The sequence below is a fragment of the Astatotilapia calliptera genome, chromosome 20, assembly GCF_964374335.1.
Source record: "Astatotilapia calliptera chromosome 20, fAstCal68.1, whole genome shotgun sequence".
Lineage (NCBI taxonomy): Eukaryota > Metazoa > Chordata > Actinopteri > Cichliformes > Cichlidae > Astatotilapia > Astatotilapia calliptera.
In genome coordinates, this window is record NC_137441.1 from 4,491,848 (window position 1) to 4,505,000 (window position 13,153).

General features: G+C 44.9%; 1 protein-coding gene across 2 annotated transcripts in view; it reads left to right on the forward strand.

Moving 5' to 3' along the window:
- The first annotated feature begins 3,085 nt into the window (after positions 1-3,085).
- ccdc120a (coiled-coil domain containing 120a) overlaps positions 3,086-13,153 on the forward strand; it is a 38,864-nt gene continuing 28,796 nt past the window's right edge. Inside the window, exon 1 of one of the 2 annotated variants that reach the window (XM_026154679.2) lies at positions 3,086-3,395. The gene's annotated coding sequence lies outside the window, so the exon portion shown is untranslated. The remainder of the gene's footprint in view (positions 3,396-13,153) is intronic. The other variant, XM_026154678.2, reaches the window with a different exon arrangement.

A 13,153-nucleotide genomic window follows, 5' to 3' on the forward strand; every position in this document is an offset into this window, starting at 1 on the left:
CGTGCCGGTGGTGGTCGGTCCAGTGTGTTCTATCAAGTCCAAAGTCAACAAAGATGCTAATTTCCTTTTCCTTTTTGGGCGTAAAGCACCAAAACAGCTACCTGTGTTTGAGCGGGCAGTCAACTCACCTGCCTGACTTGAGCCCCTCAAAGAATTTGTGGAGTATTTTCAAGAAGGCGAAACATCTGACCCAAAACTACAGCCGAGCTGAACACCTCCATGTATCACCACACGGGTGCAGTGATTTGTGGTAAAGGAGCCCCAAATGCTCTGTGTGCATACACAACTGATCAGAAGTTTGACATTTCATAATGGAGATCCTTTTTTCAATGATCGTAGGAAATATCATAATTCAAGATACTAGATGTCTGAGCCATACGCGATAATCATCAAAATTTAAACAAAATAAAAGGCTTAAAATGTTTTACTGTGAGTTTACCTGTTTTAATTAAAGTATAGCTGCTTTAATGAAATGAAATGTGTTTTAATTAAAGTATTAACTACACAACTTTTTACAGTATTCTAATTTTTTGGAGAGATGCACTCTTAAAGACGAGAGCCTGAAGAAGAAGATGCTTCCTTCCTCCCCACAACCGCTCACAAGAGATGGCCGCTCCTCCCTAACCCTGAGCCGGAGGCTCCTTCCTGTTGAAAGGCAGTTTTTCCTTCCTACTGTCACCAAAGCGCTTGCTCACATCATCAGACGCTGAAAGTCAGTCAAATAGTAATTGGAGTACAGTAGAGAGGAAGCAGCAGCAGATTTAAACATCATCTGAGCAGAAATCAGCGGAAACAGGAGCAGCTTAGCCTGAAGCCTCGTTGTGTTTCTGCACATGTGGGTGGTGGTGGTGGTAGGTGGGGAGCTATTCTTCTGGATTCGTCCCAGCGGCAGGATTATTCTCTGAATTAACCCTTCAGATGTGCTGCTCCGAGTCAAACTGAGATGCTCGGAGAATTTAGATGCACATTTGATTCACAGTTTGCCAGATGTCACCAGAGTTTCTGTTTCCACATTTTCTGCAGGTCACCTTCTGCTCATATTCATGTTTTTAAATATTGCTCACTGAGTAAAGTTCAACCTAAAATGATTTGATGGGTTTTTATATTTTTTCAACAACATATTTATATGATTAACAATCAAAACACACATTTAGGTACGTACGTATTCAGACAGTATTTGTAATTTTGGCTCTGTAGACCATCACAGTGGATTTTAAATCCATCAGTCACTGAATTACTTTAAAGCCTCTAACAAACAGGGCGGACGGTGTTCAATAATGGCTTTAATCCTCGTTCAGGAAATGCAGCAGTTTTGTTAAACCCCTGGAAATAAAGCTGGAAGTCTGCACTTCAATCACATCTCGAGTGTTTGACTTGAAACTAGAGATCCAGCCTGTTACAGAAAGCTGGTTTTCATGACTTTATCACTGAGTGAAGTTGATTTTTCGTGATCCCTGTGGTTCACGTAAAGGTGAAATGACTTGTTTTCCTTTGTGTTTTCAAGCTTACATATGATTTTTCTTCACCAGCTGATCACACAGACCTACTGCCCCGGCCTCCGTCAGAGCTGGAGCTGTTCCAGCATTCATCATGTGGAATGGGAGGGTTTCCATCAGAGTGATCGTACCTGGCTTCAAGTCTCTTCTGGCACACAGACATTCATCTCAGTAAAAGGAGGAAATGTGAAGAGACTGCACTGGTTGTGATGGAAAGTGTTCATATCATTTTCACTGATGCCTACAAGAAATCGGTATTTATGTATACAGTCTCTTGGAACACGTTCCAGCTTTTACGTCAAAGTCAAATGAGAAAAGGAAGCAAATTAAAGGAACACTTTTGCATACCTGACAACATCAGGGCATGCTCCTAATGAGGCTTCAGAGGTTGGTGTGTGGGATCTCCTCCCAGATCTGGACCAGGCCTTCTCTGAGCTTCTGGACAGTCTGGATGGCACTGTCCCAGAGGTGAACTATTGGATCTAGAGGATGCCGGGGTCTCAGCCCACCCTCATGAAGTCTGTTGCTGATTGTTTTGTGAGAAACGTTCTCACCGGTGGCCTGTTGGAGGTCATTTTGTAGCTCTGGAAGTGCTCATTGTTCCTCCTTGCACAAAGGAGCAGATACTGGTCCTCCTGATAGATTAAGGGCTCTCCACAGCCCTGTCCAACTCTCCTAGAGTAACTGTCTGTCTCCTGGAATCTCCTCCATGCTCCTGAGACTGTGCCACAGCAAACCTTGTGGTAATGGGTGAAATCCTGGAGGAGTTGGACTACCTGTGCAAGGTCCAAGTATCGCTTCATGCTACCAGTAGTGACGCTGACCCTAGCCAAATGCTAAACTAGTAAAATACAGAAAAGATGAAGAGGGAAAAACCATTCCTGTTTTTGGGGTTGTGTCATTGTTGCTCCGCTGTTGTTAGTTTCATTAATGCCAAAGCAGATGAAACTAATTAACAACCCTCTGACCACATCAATATACCTGGCAGTTTAACTGACCTGATGCTAAACTCTGATTAAAAAGTGTTGCAGTGTATAACACTGACAGATGAGCACTGGTCAAATACGTTTCATCGCTCCGAAAAGAACAGAGCTGGAGACAAAGCAGTTATTTTAAGGCTGACCACTGTTACACATTATAGAACTGTCCAACAGTGCAGTCTTATTAGTCAGACACAGTAACATGAATAAGAACAATTAAAAGGTTTTTCTTTTCTTTCTTTGAGAAACCAGATGAGTCGCCCCCTGCTGGTCACGGAAAAGGAAGGCACTTCATCCATCCTTTATATCCAGTCTATGACCTTCACTAAGACGTTTTTTAAAACTTAGTTTTTGGCTGAAACGTGTTTTATAAATCAAGTTGTGAAAAAAGCGTGGTGTAAGCAGACTGATGTAGGTGTGCGGATGGCTCTACATCAGATACAGTTTCCTCTGATTATCGTCGCGGATGGGAGGTGAAACATAAACTTAAAGAAGTCCAGAGGCTTCTCTTTCCAAGCTCCTTAGACTACGATGACCTGGATGACTGAGAACCTTCACAGACACGTCGCGTTGTGAAACATGAAGGGACCTCCTGCTGGAGTCGGGCGAGGGCGTGCGCATGCCCGCCGCATGGTGCTGGCGTCGTGAGCGCGCCTCGTGCTGCTGCTGCTGATGGAGCTTCACTGAGCACAGAGAGTGGCCGCCGTGTCGAGGAGGAGGATGAAGAGTGATGAACAGAGTGTCGACCCTACATGACTGATCGGATCGCTGCACGCGCGAGGCGACCGTCGGCGTCATCAATCGGCGCGCAGAGTCCAGCTGATGTGAGGCTGAGCGCGAGCCGCAGCGGGAGACAATCAGCTGAGCGGCACCTGGACGTTGTGACGGAGGAGCTGCAGGTAAAGGGTCAGGCCAGCAGGTAGGAGCTCTGTCACCCGCCTGCGCACACGGCCCCGGCTGGCTCCCCGCCGCTCCGCCAGACTCCATTCAAAAAATCGCTGTTTTTAGTCTGCATGTCTGCGGGCTGCAGCCGAGCTGCACGAGGCGGTGCCGCGAGTCCACCTAGCCTCTCTTTAACAAATCGGGTCACAGTTCAGAGGGCGGCGGCGGGAGGAAGGCTGGGCCGGGCTCGGAGGTGTGCTCTGCAGCTGTGCCAGGTTTTTCCGCAGAGACAGAAAAATCCTGAGTGAGGCTGATTTTAACACCGAAGCGATGATGAGATCTGACAGCAGTGTTGTTGTTGTGGCTGCGCGTCACACCCAGCGCCACGTGCTGCCGCCGCTGCTGCTCCTGCGCGCGATGTTACATATCGGTTTGTAATTATTTATTAATAATTATCTAATGAAAGGTTGGAGGGTTTTCCCAGTTTTCCTGCTCAGGATCATAAAACACTGACTTGACGGACAGACCCAGGGTATAGTGTGTGTGTGTGTGTGTGTGTGTGTGTGTGTGTGTGTGTGTGTGTGTGTGTGTGTGTGTGTGTGTGTGTGTGTGTGTGTGTGGTATATGCATGTTTGTACATATATGTCGGGGTTCATCTCCTGTTTTCTCTTGAAACCAGTCCCTGTCTTAAACATACATTCTCGCGAGTAGGGGGCGACTTACCTGGTTTCAATGGAATAGAAGTCTATGAGAAAACTTCTCCACTTCCTACCTGATCTACGAGCCCAGCAAACACATTCTTGATGAGTTTATTGGCTGTATCACTAGCTTTAGGTCTTAATAAATAAAACATGATATTTGCTTTGTAAATTACAGCCCCTGAAAGGAGCTGGATGTGCTTTAAGCCATAAGGACATAAAGACAAAATCATGATAGGGCCTCGCTTTGAATATCTAAATTAAAATGTGACACACGCAAAAAACCTGAATTACTCCAAAAGTTATTTTAGTTAACCAAAACTAAATTAAAAAATAATTCTGAAGAAAATATCTTTAGTTTTATTATTTGTTACTTTGGTAAAATCTGTTATCTGCCATATATGTCTACAATACTGAGAGTCAGCTGCCATAACTCTGCAATAAATACAGTAATAATTCAAACAGAACTATATCATAAAATGTGCAAAATAAGAAAAAGTTATGAAAGCTTTAAAATAAATTTTTACGGAGTACAAACATTTGCATCTGAAATATAATGAAGTTGCAGCAGAAACCGTCCTAACACAGAAATACTTAGAAGTACATGAAAACTGCACCTCTGTAAAGTACTTTCTCCTTCATGCTCTCATCCAATGGCGTTACTAGTACTCTCTACAGTACTGCAGGTGGGCGGAGCCCCCACGGCTGTGATGGCGGTAGAACCATTATTTTGACCTCCTTCTTTCTTTTCCCTTATTTTTCCTCCCTCGGATGTGCTCCCTGTGCAGTCGCTTTGGGACACACACACACACACACACACACACACACACACACACACACACACACACACACACACACACACACACACACACACACACACACACACACACACACACACACACACACACACACAGACAGCTATTCTTGCTGTCCTGCCTTGTGTGAGGCTCAAAATGAGCCTTCGGGGAGCCACTGTAAGCAGGGCTGGTCCACATATAGACACAAATACTGGTTTGTCTGCCTGAACACAAATCTGTGCATCCTGAGGATGAACAAAAATGTCACCAAACTGAAGGAAAACCAAAGTCATGTCAGTTAGATGTCCTGATGTGTTCCTGGTTTGTTCAGAGTATAAATTAAAACCAAATAGACCAATCAGAGAGGAGGTAGATCCGTGCTGCAGATATTTTTTCCCAGACTCTTTATTAACGTTTATTACAAACAAGCAAAGAAACAGTGTCCTGCTTCAGTGTTGATGTAAAACTGAGATCAGAAGTCCAGCAATGAGTTCAGGAGCAGCTCGGTGACTTCATTCATCCGATGTGAGGAAAAAACTCAATGAGTGTTGAAGCAGATTAATTTAATCTGAGGAGATTTTCTCACATTAACTCAAGCGGCTCAGAAGTGGATTAGACTCCTCCTGAAGCTTAGGCACGAGCTGAAGCCCACAATGAAACAAAAACCAGAGTGAAGAAGAAAGCCTGACCTTAACACAACTGACATGCTGAGGCATGACCTGGAGAGCTCTGTTCAATTAACACATCCTAGAAATGTCGATAAACTGAAAGGAACAAATCAAAGTTTTCAGTAAACTCTAACAGAGGCTGTAGCTGCTAATGGAGCTTTATTCCTTTTAAAAAACTGTGTGTTTAGTCAGCTACAAGCTGCAACCTCCACATCAGAAACATGAACTGCAGTTCCTCGAGCAACACATGAGGCTAGCTCTAAAAGCAAATAACTCCCCATATACTGTATATAAAAGATGGACGTAGCCACCTTTGAATTACCATTAGTTCTGGAATCCGGATTTTGAAACCTCAGTGTTACTGGTTGAGATCATGTTGGTCTTTTAGGGCAGGAAGTTACCATATTTACACCACAGGGTGGAGTGAAGCTATTAGCTAAAACTAGTTAGCTTAATTAGCAAGCTGCGTCAACAAACTGTACGCGTACGATGCAGAGATAACCGTTAATTAGTTCTAATTAACCAAAAATGAAGCAGAAATGCTTTGGATGAACTGTACCACACAGCAGGACACTATGTTTGTACAATAAATGCATTAAAACTGCAGTGAACAGGCTCCATGCAGCACCTCCAGCTAGCTGCAATATAGCTATGTGAACAGTGATTAGCCATGCTCCCTAGCTTAATTACACAGGTGTATGAGAGGTAAAGAAAAAAATTACACCTCTTAGAGTTGTTATAATGGGGGAAACTATTCAAATCACTGTACTGGGCCTTGATACTTTCTGCTGTTAGCACCACATAACAGGGACATGCATGTTAACATTACTGCATATACATCCAGCTCATGTAGGACTTCTAGCCTCAGCTAATGTGTAGACCTCGTCTCTGCTTCTGCCTTTAAGACACAAAATGTCAGTGAAACAAGCAAACAAACAGTAACGGAGACAACAAAGACAAAAACCGGCCTGCATGATCACGCAGCACTCCGCCCTGTTGTCCTGATTTTGTCATCACTACGGGCTCCGATGCTGAGGCATCAACATGTTGAGTCCACTCACAGGCGGCGTGACAGTGGCTGTGTTCAGCTTTTACAGATGACATTAGATCACATTTTGAGTAATCAGTGGGGAAATCCTGGTGATTCCAGCTGGCTCACTACACGTTTACGAGTTTGCAGATTGACTGTGACACCGAGTAAGCGACTTTATCTTGTTTCGTGGATGGAAAAGCGTTGCAGCAGTGTAGTGTTATGTAGAAGTGTTGGTAGCAGGCTGAGATGTGTGCAGGACGCTTATTTCTGAGAGCAGGATAATGGGAGCTGAGGGGGACAGACTTGTTGTTTTGCTGCAGGAGCAGATGGATGTTTGTGTGTATGTGTGTGTGGTAATCGTTGGTGTGTGTTTCCTGGAGTTTGAACTCTCTTCTTCTGCTGTTTGTCTGTTTCTGTGCTCGCTCCATAAAGCAAATTAAAACTGAGAGAGAGAGAGAGAGAGAGAGAGAGAGGAGGATTAGAGGATTTAACGTGCTGGTCAGAGCTGAACATTAAATCTGATGAATTCAGATTTTTCTCTCAGACTCACGGCCCATGTTTACTGTATTAATGAGGACCTTCAGGCTGCATGTGGAGCCGGTCCTGCAGAACACCAAGTCTGAGTCTGATCACTCTGACGGGCGTTTGCACCTGCACAGAGGTCGGTGTGTCCACGTTCGAGTCCGGTTAGGGTCAGCTGAACCAGCCTTCAGCTGTGTGCTTGTTTTAGGAGAGCCTTGAAGCTTCTGCTGGAGACAGTCAGCAGAAAGCAGGCAGCTCGAGGCTTCTGCGTTTGTTTTTCACCGACAAGAAGCTGTCAGAGCAAAGTGATGCAGAGACTTTGCAGCATAGAGCCATAGAATAAAATTTCACCCAATTCTTTCTTGCTTTTGTTTAGATCTTTTTCTTCTTTATATATTTTGCTTTTCCTCTTTCTTAATTTTTTTTGTGGCTTCTTTCAAACTTTCTTTTGCATGTTTGTTCCTGTTTCCTTGATTTTTCTATTTTTCTTCTTTTATTGATTTTTCTTTGTATACTTTGCTTTTTAATTTCTTTACACTTGTTTTTTTCTTTTCGTTTTGCTGTTTTGCTCCTTTTTTCACTACTTTTCACTCTTTCTTTCCTCCTCTCTCTCTGTTTTAGTAAAGCAGCTTATTCCGTTTCAGGCTCATGGCGGCATCGAGGGAGCCGAGGCACTCAGGCTCCTCTCTCTCTCTCTCTCTCTCTCTCTCTCTAGTAGCCTCCTTCAGCTCCTTTAGGGGATCCCCTGCCACTCCCGGCTCAGCGGCAAGTGTAATCCCTCCTGAGAGTCCTAAATCAGCCGCGGGCACCCCGCGCAGGTGGCTGGAGAGAGTTATACTTGTGGTTTTATTCTTTCAGTCATTACCCAAAGTTCATGAACATGGGTCAGTGTGGAACATGAGCTGACATGACTCGCCTAACCGAGCTTCCTTTACCTTCTCTTTATTTGACCTTTAACCTTTTTATCCTGTTTAAAGTTCCTTTTTGATGCTTTGCAGTCGTTTCTGTGTGAACTGATATGTTGCTCAGAGAGATTCAATAAGATGGCCTTAGTTTATTTAAACAGGAAGTGATGTCAGATCCTCTGCTTCCTGTCCTTCCAGATGTCACCAATTCACTCGGACACCACAGATGTTTCAGATGCATAAAGCATATAGTCATGTAGAAGAGTGGTCCCCAATCCCAGGCCAGTCAGTGAGTCGTTTGGTACCAGGCCACGAGAGTTCAGGCTCGGGTGTGAAATTGATGGTTTTCAGGGTTTTTACCATCTTTACAGTTAACTCGGTTTCCCTGGGTCTTTTCCTGTGTGTTATGAATAAATCTCCTTTTTTTGGTGCCTGTACTGGTTTTATTTTGTTGTATTTATCCGCGACACCTTAAACGCCGGTCCATGAAAATATTGTCGGACATAAACTGGTCTGTGGCGCAAAAAAGGTTGGGGACCGCTAATGTAGAACATCTGCAAACATCTGGTTTGAGATTAAATGCTGTTTCGTTGATTACATTATTGATTATAATGCAAGGACACGCGGGGAGAAAGGAGCAAATGATGCAGAAGGTTACGGTGATAGGCGGGGATACGGAAACACCCATCAGCTGATCGAAGGTGCACGTAGTGTGAAAAGTGAAGGTCACGTGGAAGCGCATTGAACCTGCCTTCTTTCCAACGACCAGCAGGGGGCGACTTGTCTGGTTGTAAAAAGAAGTTTGATTGTATTGAAGTCCATGCAAAAAAGACCCTGCAGCTTCCCTGGTCTCTTTGAACTCAGTAAATTCTTTTGGTCTAGTTTATGGTCCAAGTCGCTTGTTTCAACTCTTATTTATTACGACACGAGGTTTGTGCTCTAAATTATGGTCCTCATTAATCCCAAGAAAGACAATAAGGTTTGGTATGCTTTAGGGTCAGCCGCAATGAGAGTGCAGCATTAATCACGTCCACAGTAAAAGCTGAGAAAAATTTTCAGCTTGAGGTTTTGAAGTCATGACTGTGCCTGTGTTTGTTTCTTATATTCAGTTTGTGCAGAGTGAATGTGTGCTGCAGAGTGAATGTGTGCTGCAGAGTGATGGGTAACAAGTAAACTGCTCTGAATGCGATCAGGACTTCACAAACCAGAAGTCCTCGGCTGTTACTGAGCGATCTGCAGGTGTGATGGTATTCATCTCTTTGCTGTTGCTCCTTCTTCTATCCCCAGCTCACGCCTTCATCGCTGTCAGCCGCAGGCAGCAGTGAAGAACATTTCTCAGGCTTCATGTTTGTATCTGTGGCTGTTTTCCGTTTTCCTCTCTCACGTGCAGAATCTCTTGTCTTGTCTCAAGCATGGTCAGAGTAGAGGTTCTTCCTGTGTGTGGATCTGTCTTACCTGCACTGTTCTCACATGGGCAAATATCAGATGTGTTAAAGGCAGTTTAATATGTGATCATATGTCAGGTAGTCTCTAGAAGAGGTCAGGGCTGCAGTGCATGTGTGAGCCAAGAGGGGCAAGAGTTAGACCCCGTGTTTGCCCAGAAAGGTGCAGGTTTCAGTGAAGCACTCGCTTTACTACGCTGTCATTTCAACGCGTCCCCCAATTATTAATTTTAGTTGTTTCCATGTGTTTATTTTAGATTAGCATGTAGCATGTGTGAGCCAGACGGGAAGCAGAAGTTTGTCCTCCATGCTGTCCTGAAAGATGCAATAAAGCTAATTCAAACTGGATGAGCGTGTTGACAGATGGAGAGAAGAGCAGCGCCTCTTCTCCTCACTAGCCCAATTAGATTTAGCTAAACTTTGCCTTCACCAGTATCTTTAAGTTTCTGGCAGGCAACGTCTTCTACTACTACACCCACTCATGAGGACATCACCGTCATTTATCCTTAAACCCTGCCGATGTTCCAGGTGTCAAAATACCAATAAGACCCAGTGACAGTGCTGACAGACTCCACACTCAAGTCCTGTTAGGATCAGCAGAGCTCAGCCTTTCCCAAAGCTTCAGCAAGATTTAAAGAGCCTTCAAGCTTCAAGGAAACACCGTGGTGAGTCTGGTTCTCCCGGGAGCAGATGATGCAGGTTTAAAATCAAAATATTTTGGGTCAAAATGAACAGAAAGTTAATTCAGGAAGATTCAGGGCAGCAGTGCATGTGTGAGAGCAGCTTGGAGGGGCAGGAGTTTGTCCCTGAGTTTGTCAGCTTCAGCACCGAGCCCACGCGCGCTCCGGCAGTTCAATAAAGGTTATTCAAACCGGATGACAGTGCTGACAGATGGAGAGAAAAGCAGCGGCACTGAGACGGCTCTGCTGGCTTCAGTTCAACACGAAGATGTCTCAGATTTTATTGGATTTGTTTTATAGATCCGAGTCTTTTCTCGCTGACGGGAAGCAGCGTTTGGTGCAGGAATGTTTTTTTGGGAAAACAGACGCTGGATGGGATGATTTCATCCCGACAGAAACCGTCTCCTCCGTGTTTCCTTTGTCTCTCCTGTTGAACTGATCGGAGAATTGTGTGTGCACGGCGCTCTAGTTAACGCCGTCGTGTCCCTGCCTGTATCAGCATTAAAGCCATGTGATGATCTCAGAGAGCGAGGAGGTTTGGATGCTGCTCGGCTTTGTGAAGGACGCGTCCCGCAGCTCAGCCCGGCCCTCACAGAGACACAACAACACACGCGCCCTCCAGAGAATACACACATGTAGTATTGATGAAGCTGGTGCCTCTGTGCCTTTGAGCCAAACACACACTGATTCACACACTCAGCACCTGTGTGTGTGTTTCTTACAGTGCGTGTGTTTGTGTGTGTGTGTCGAGGATGAATGTAGGTCACGCTGCTGATTCTCTGCACAGCAACAATGCACAAAATCCCAACTCTGAATACTCGCAGTGGATTGGTTGAGAGATCCAGCCAGGCAGCCAATAACCTTTCAACCCCCAGGCACTGTCTGTGTGTGTGTGTTTCTGTGTGTGTGTGTGTGTATGGATAAATTTCAGTTTAAAAACCGTGGTAGTGAGGACACCTCTGCCTGACGGGGTCAGACCTTTTTAAAGACTCTTTTCAGATTCAGAGTTAGTGTCCTGGTTTTATCCGCTGAACGATACAGCGTGGCGTTCAGGTGATGTCGCAGTGACATCGCACATACAGCAGCTCAGAGGGCGGAGCCACGGATTGACACAGAAGACCATTTACAACTCCCCGAGACCCCTGCTGTGACACACGTCCAATCAGAGAGCTCAGCCTCTGTCTCTGTGCTGCTGCTGGTGAGGTTACAGGTTGACCTGAAAGTAACACAATCACAGGTCCTGGATCAGTTTTTCAGTTTCTTGGGTCAAACGTGCTCGGAGGACGGCCTCAGATACTTTTTCTTTATCGTCACAAGTTATATATCTCTTCAGTTCAAGCTCTGTAGCAAAAAAAAGAAACAGATTTTATGTCATGAGACGTCAAGTGTGTTTTTTTATCCATTTCTCAGCAAATTGTTTGAGTCTCCTAGAAAACCCGAACATATTTGGTGAAGTTTGGTTTTAGTCATTGCTAACTTGTCTCGCTTGTACAACTCATCACTGCTTCAGTTTACTGAATTCTCAGAACACAATAAAGCAGTGTATGCACAGCGTCAATGTCACCCTGCCGTGACTGCCTGATGCTGACCGAGGCCGGGTGGGCTGTTGGCAGGCTGCGTGTCCCAGCTGTTCCTGCAGACTTGCATGGACCAGGAGCACCACCTCTGATCTGATTACTCGTGGTGCAAATCTGACTCGACAGAGATGAAATGCTCCAAGCTGTATTTGTGCCATTCTTGCAGCAGCACCCCGCCCTGTGGCCCTGTCAGAAGGACGGTGCAGGCGTTCGTAGATCAGAAGCATATTAAATCTCTTCCTTGGCCAGTGTGAACGCCTGGGACTCTCCCGGTCAGCATGTTCATTCCAGCAATTCCTCAACTACAGATCTGGACAGTTACATTTTTTCATTGCATACTTCATATTTAGCATCCTCTTTATACACATATTATAGTGTTGGTCTATAAAATCCAAGCTAAGCTAATTAAATCTGCAGCATGCTGGTCCGGTGGTTAGCGCTAGCACCTCACACCACGAAGGTCCTGAGTTCGAATCCAGGCTGGGCTTTTTTTGCATGCAGCTTCTTTTCTGTGAACTCTGGCGTCCTCCTGGAGTTCAAAGACGTACATGGCGTTACGTTCATTTGTGCTTCTAAATTGAACAGTGGCGTGAACAGCGACCTGTCTGCGGGATGTACCCGGCTTCTCAATCTATGATAGCTGTGATAGGCTTATCTCTGCTGTAACATTGGACATTTTAACCTGGGACCCTAAGACAACTTATTTGGTTTTGGAGTCTGCCTCAAGCGGCCAAAGGCGGAACTGCAGTTTTTGGTACTCGGGCATTAGCTACTAAAGGGGGGCTAGATGGGTCCAAATCAATTACTCCAAATATCTATACTATTGATACCAACGCTGGTATTGATATTGGATTGATAGTAGTGAGATATGATCGATATTTTGTTTCTATCCTTGAAGTTCAGATGTAGCCACTGAATTGTGTTAAATAAATATAAATAAAATAAAATATACCTCAAACATACACTATGAAAAATGGAATTTGGAGAAAATTAGTTTTATAAAATCACACTTTTATCTATTCTGATATCAGAGCAGATTCATCTGAAGAAACAAAAACAACACACACACACACTGAAGTACACTGGTCTGCTGTTTTATCTGCAGTTTCATATCTCATCTAAACATCAGCTGTTTGAAGTTCTCTCTCTCTCCCTCTGGGTCAGAGTCTCTCGCCCGCTCTTATTTTCTACCCCCGGCGGTGTCAGACACAACAAAACAGAGACCCTCGTGGGGAAAAAAGATGAGGGTCGCGTCCTGTCACCAGTGTGCAGTGTGTGTGCATTTCCAGCAGGGGGCAGCGGCTGCATCACCTCGCCCTCTCTGACCCCAGTTAGTGCAGGGAGCCTCAGGTGTGTTATGGGAAATGTAGTACTATGATGACCTGACCTTCACAGACAGAAATGTAGCGCTCAAAGCAAATGAGGTCCATCTGCTTCATGCAGGAGACACTAAAGCTGTGCAAAGAGTTTATA